The following is a 6,361-nucleotide window of genomic DNA, read 5'->3' as shown; positions in this document are numbered from 1 at the left end:
GACACAATGAAACTAGTGAAGTATAAAAAGAACGCAACGATAACTTTAATGTCACTTGTTTGCCGGTTCCTAAGACCGTGGTGTGGCTAGGAAGGAGGAAAGCTGCGGTCGGGGACTCTCGACCTGCCAACCCTGGGTTAGCACTCGCGTTGGCAAAACCTCGCGAAATGGATAATTCGGGTGAACGGGCAGAACCATGGGTACGGCACTCAGGGTAAATGACAGTAGTAACTCAGACTCGGATAAGCGCGCCCTGGCGGACCTCCTCTTAACTAAAAGTTGAATTAAATTGATGAACCTACCGACTCCTGTTGCGAAAAGTTTCATAGATCTGATCGTATTTAAAAAATACTTTATTTGTTAAAAAGATAATTATTAAATGTTAAATAAATGGTATAAAATGAGGAATACATAATTGTGCAAAGTTTAAATTAGGAAAACTTGCTATTCGTTTTTCTCACATTAACTTCGTTGTTCGTTGCTGGAGTGGCAAACAAAGACAACTGTTGCACATGCGCAATGATTCACTTGATTCTCGCGCGCCTCTCTCGGATCTCCCCTGAAGCTGTACGGCCCCGTCCCGCATTCCCCAATAAGTTTCTCAAAAATATGCCTGAGTGCCGTACCCATGGGCAGAACGAGACTGACTCGTAGGCGCACTATCGCTCAGCGACTCGGCTTAGGTAAAAATTCTGTTACACATTCCGTATTTTCATCGTAAAAACTGGTATTACTTTTAAGCTCTGGACTTATGAAAACACTTATGAAAAATTCCTGTGAATCATCGAATTTGTTATCAAATTCCATTACTGATCTTAGATGCGATGGCAACTTCTTGAGATTTGAAGTTAGGAATATATTTTAGAATACAGGAGCGAACTGGTCGCGGAATTATATAATTCGTGTGATGTCAGATGTTCTCATCAAACCAATGCAGAATTGTATTATTTTTTCCACTTTAATGTAAATCACTCGTATATCTGCACATATTTTAAACAATTATTTTTTCTATAAAAATTATGGAAATTCACTACAATAACTTAACGAAAGTTAAGCTTTATTTTTCTTCATGCGAACATCTAAATCCATGTTTGACAAATAGTGAAAATTCGTGTAATTTCCCGTACGAATTCGATGAAAATTTCATGAAAATTTGTAAAAATTTTCGTAAAAAACAGAAACTATTTGGTTAGGATTGAAACGAAAAATAGCTTTTCATGTTTTTATCCTATTTTTGTTATTGTTGTTAATCAGTTAGTGCGAGCAGTTCGATCTTCAATTGTAAAGTTTAATCTTAACCTCAAAATCTCAATAATCATCTATCGCATTCTATATCAGCGATGGAATTTGAGAAATAACTACACTCTTCACAGGAATATTACTCAATTCTAACATTTATATTGATAGCAAATAATAACTAAAACATTAACTTATAACTTAAAATACATCAATGTTATGCTAAATTTACTCAGTAGCAGAAAAGTATCATTAAACTCCTTGCAATTCACCTTCAACACAAAGCAGCTACAGAAAATGTATAAACTTTCAATCTCTTATATGCTTTCATATAAGTTATGTGTTAAGAATTGCTGGATTGAATATGTTATGACCATAAATTAACTAAAGTGGTAAACGGCATTCCAAATACATTATCACTCGTATCTTCATCCTTTAGAGTATACAGATCACAATTTTCGATTTTTCACATTTTCGAAAGTATCGGGTCTTCATATCACCCAGAAATTTTGCCAAATACGTACCCTGCTTAAAAAATAATTTAACCTCCAAAAACACGTGCAAAATAAAGGGATGTACGGGCATTGCCCCCCCCCCCCCCATAGTTCGGCGAGAAATTAGTTTTCGACCAAGTAAAAAGAAATTTTCAACGAAATAGTTCAATTTGCAATCAAACAGGTGAGGTTTTACCTAAGAAGTTTTATTTTTCTAACAAAAAACATAAATTTTCAACAAAATACGGGAATTTTTACACAAATAGTTCTTTTTTTAAATCAAAAATATTAAGTTTGAATGAAAAATATTAATATTCAACCAAATGAATGAAAATTTCTACAGATTATTAGAAATTTTATCCAAAAAAAATGAATTGATACCAAATAGTAGAACTTTTATCCAAAAAGATGAATTTTCAATCAGGAAAATTAATTTTCTACCAAAAAAGACTATTTTTCGAACAAACAATTGAATTTTTAACCAAATTAATTTTTAATCAAAGAACAATATCATAAAAAGTAGTTCAAATAGGATAGAATTTATCTAAAGTCAGTCAGGTTCTATACTTTAATTTGCAGAATGTCCCAGCGATAAAAAATATTTATTTTTTTAATAGTCAATTAAGCAAGACGCATTTTTTTTATTTTAGAAAAAAAACTTCGAATTTGGATATCTGTTTTATATATAATATAAGGATTAATTTTTAAACATCAGTATGAATTTCCTACAAAAAACGATCAATTTTCACACAAAAATGATATAATTAAAAATTTCAATAAAGAAATTAATTACAAAAAAAAATTCAACGGAATAGTTAAATCCTCCATCAAAAAGAAAAAATGGTGGCAAAGAAAATTAATTTTCTACAAAAAAAGATGATCTTTCTAACTAAAAAAGATTAATTACCAATTACAAATATAAATATTCATTCCAAAATTTCAAAGATAAATTTTCAGTTTAATAAATTAATTTTCAACCTGAACAAAAAGTAATTTAAAACAAAAATAGTAGTGTTTTCAATGAAAAAGATCGGTTTGTAACAAAGAAGTTTAATTTTCTAACAAAAAAGACGAATTTTCCAATTAGTTAAAAATATGAATTTAGTACCTGAAAGTTGAGCTTTCAACGAAACAGATGAATTTTTTTAAACAAGAAGGTTAATTTTTTATGAAAAAACTATGTTTTGAAGAAATAGTTTAATTTTCAACCAAAAAATATCAATTTTTAATTTAAAATGGTCATTTTCAAACTAAAATTGGAAAGCTAAGTTTTTAGTTACAGAATTTAATTTCCAAAAAAAGGAGTTTCCTACCAAATAGTTTCATTCACAATTAAAAAGATGGATTTTCAACCAAGAAGAAAATTTCCTACCCAAAAGGGTAAATCTTCATCGAAATTCGTAAATTTTCAATCAAATGTTCAAATTTTCGACTAAAAAAGGTCAATTTTCATTTTCAAATATTAATTCATTACCAAAAACGGTAAAATCAATTTTTTTTTAACATCCTTTTTTTACCAACTAAAAAGGAGTTTTCAAATAATAATTGAATTCTCAATGAAAAAGATGAATTTTGAATCAAAAAGATTAATTTCCTACCAAAAAATAAAATTTTCCAACCTTAAAAGATAAATATTAATTAAAAGATATGAATTTTCTATCAAGAATATTCCAAATAAATCATGAATTTTTTAACTAAAAATTATCTTTTTTCAACCAGAACTTGAATAATCGCATTTTGTCTTAGAGAAATTAATTTTTAACAACAAAATAAAGTTTAAACAATATAATTAAATCTGCAATAAAAAAGATGAATTTTCAATCAAGAAGGATAATTTTCCACAAAAAGACGAATTCTCAACCCATTACTTGATTTTTAAACTAAGAGGGAACAGTTTTCTGGCAGAATATGAACAATATTCAAATAACCCTTTTGGTTGAAAATTCATCTATTTTTTATAAATTCGCCTTTTTGGGTTAAAAATTTCACTATTTTTGTAGCAAATTCCACTATTGGTTGGAAATTTATGTTTTGTAGAAACAACTATTTTGTAGAAAATTCAACAAGTTTGTTGAAATTTTTCTTTTTGCTTCGTTGAAAATTCTACTACTTTGGTAGAAATGTCATATTTTTTAACGCAACTGCTTGCTTGAAAATGAATATGTTTTTGTTGAGGATTTAATTATTTAGTTTAAAATTCGTCTTTTTTGTTTAATTCAACTGTTTATATTTAGAATTAATTTTTTTAGCAGAAATATTAGCTATAACAACGTTCCTTGAAATTTCCTTCTTTCTCTGGTATACAATTAATCTTTTTAGTTGACAATTTCGCTAACTGGATTAAAGTTGAAATACTCTAAAAAAAAATTTGTTTTTCCGCAAAAATTAATTGTTTTAGTTAACAATTTATCTCTTTGGTTGCAAATTCAACAATTTTGTGAAATATTTATTTTTTGGTTTAAAATGTAACTATTTGGTGGAAAATTTATTAATTTTTTAAACTGAAAATTAGATTATTTGATTTTCAGTGGTAAAATAATATTTTCTAGTTGAAAGTTCAGTTATTCGATATAAAATTCATATATTTTGTTGAAAATTTTACTTTCTTGGAAGAAAATAATTTGAAATTGAAATATTAGAAATTTAAAACGTTTGATATTGGAGTTGATATAGAACCTATGTTTATTTTATTGGAAAGAAATAATTCCCCTTTTTTCGCGAAAAACCTCCTGATTTTCACTGTTTTTACAGCATTTTGGCCTGAGATAGGTCTTTGATTTGAATATTCACCTGAAAAATTATAATATCTGAACTTAGTTGAAATGAAAAAACAAAATTTCTACAGGTAACATTTTTAAACAGTTATACTTAAGAAATTATTCCCATTGTTTAAACGATTAACCCGTCAAACGCGAAGCGTTAAAATAAAGAGGGGAAAGATCCGTAGGTTTCGCATAGTTTTTACTTTCGTCCATGTAATGAGATTGAAAAATAATGAGATTCAAGAAGTTCTAAGAGGAAAAATATATAATTAAATAAAGTTCAATTTTCTATTTATAATTTTATTTCATAACATTTCTACTATTCATCATTTTTTTGTTTAGTTCATTTATGAAATTTTTTAGTTTAGCTTTTACAAATTTTTGTCTGATAAAAATTTTCATTTTACATTTTGTCGGATAATTGAAATTAATTGTTATTTATCTATATTTTATGACGATTCAACTATTTTATGAAAAAAATTTTTAATGCAACAGTTTAGTTAATAAACAAAATTTAAATTTTTTAAATGAATTTTAATGTGAAAAGTCAAGGGGACTTATTGGTCTTTAAAAATATTTAAAAAATATTTTCATCAGTGCATTGTTTTTCCAATGTAATTTTTAAACGTTTATTGAAGAAGCCTTATGATGCTGTAGAAGATATCCTAAAATTAATAAATTTTCGTTAAACAATGTACATATATATACAACTTTCTAAGGATTTATCTAATTTTGTAATCAATATTTTCACAGTTCTACTCATATATTACGTCATAACTTACACAGTTGTGTAATGTCTTTGTATAAATCGGAATAAAAAAACAATAATTACTAAAATTTTCATGGCATTGAACATAAGAACTAATGTTTGGGAGAATTGACCAAGATTTTTAGGGAAGAGTTAAGCAAGAGACAACAAGCTGATTATATATATTTGTTAGAAATACGGTCATGAATTATGATGCGTGTGTCTGCTGGACTCATAAGCCATTGATTAATTAGTGCAAATATGCAATAATAGTGAAAGTGATAATATTCGTAAATATAATAGTAATAGTAATAGTAGTAATAATAATAGTATGATACTCTTCTAAAACATGTCTCAGTTCTTATTCGCGTATTTAATCTATGATAATCATAAATTTGCAAAAGTTAATGTGTTTTTGACCCTGATTCGATCTCAATTTCGGCAGCATCACTCATTGTAAGAAATTTAAAGTCCAACAAAAATGATCAAAAATTAGTGGCCTCTTAAATCATTTTGGTGACCAACCACAGCAGTGTCTTACCAAATCCCACGAGTGAAAGGGATAGATCAGCGTTACCTACATTATTTCCATGACTGTTCTGCCAATTTTTTTATGGAGTTCAAAGGAACCCACAACAAATGTACAGTAAATAGCTTTTTGTGAAAAATTCTAAGAAAGTTTCGTTTGTATTTTTGAACCTGCTGAGCAAAAACTCAAAAGAAAAAAGGAAGAAAAATAAACAATTTTTGGACAAATACTTGTGAAAGTTTCAGTTTTTACATGTATTTTTAAAGAAAAATGCTTATTGTAGTAAAATGTTTTTTTTTTTCATCTTTCATAGATTTGGCGAAAATTTCCACATGTTTACGATTTCACTTACCGAAACAAAGTGCTCATACCCACGAACTAGAAATATTCACGAATTTTTTGGTATACAGCATGTTTTGACGGTGTTTTCATACCTTAAACATCCTAGTATAGAAATCATCATTTCTTAGTAACTAAAATCACTAGCGATTCTTTATACAACTGCTACTCTATGAAATTACTTTCAAATAAGTAGAGGAAGTGTGCATAGCAAGATTATGTTTTTAAACTAATTGTAAAAGATGTTTTAATG

This window comes from Belonocnema kinseyi, chromosome 4 (assembly GCF_010883055.1).
Source record: "Belonocnema kinseyi isolate 2016_QV_RU_SX_M_011 chromosome 4, B_treatae_v1, whole genome shotgun sequence".
Taxonomy (NCBI): Eukaryota; Metazoa; Arthropoda; class Insecta; order Hymenoptera; family Cynipidae; genus Belonocnema; species Belonocnema kinseyi.
Note: the sequence above shows the minus strand (reverse complement) of the source record.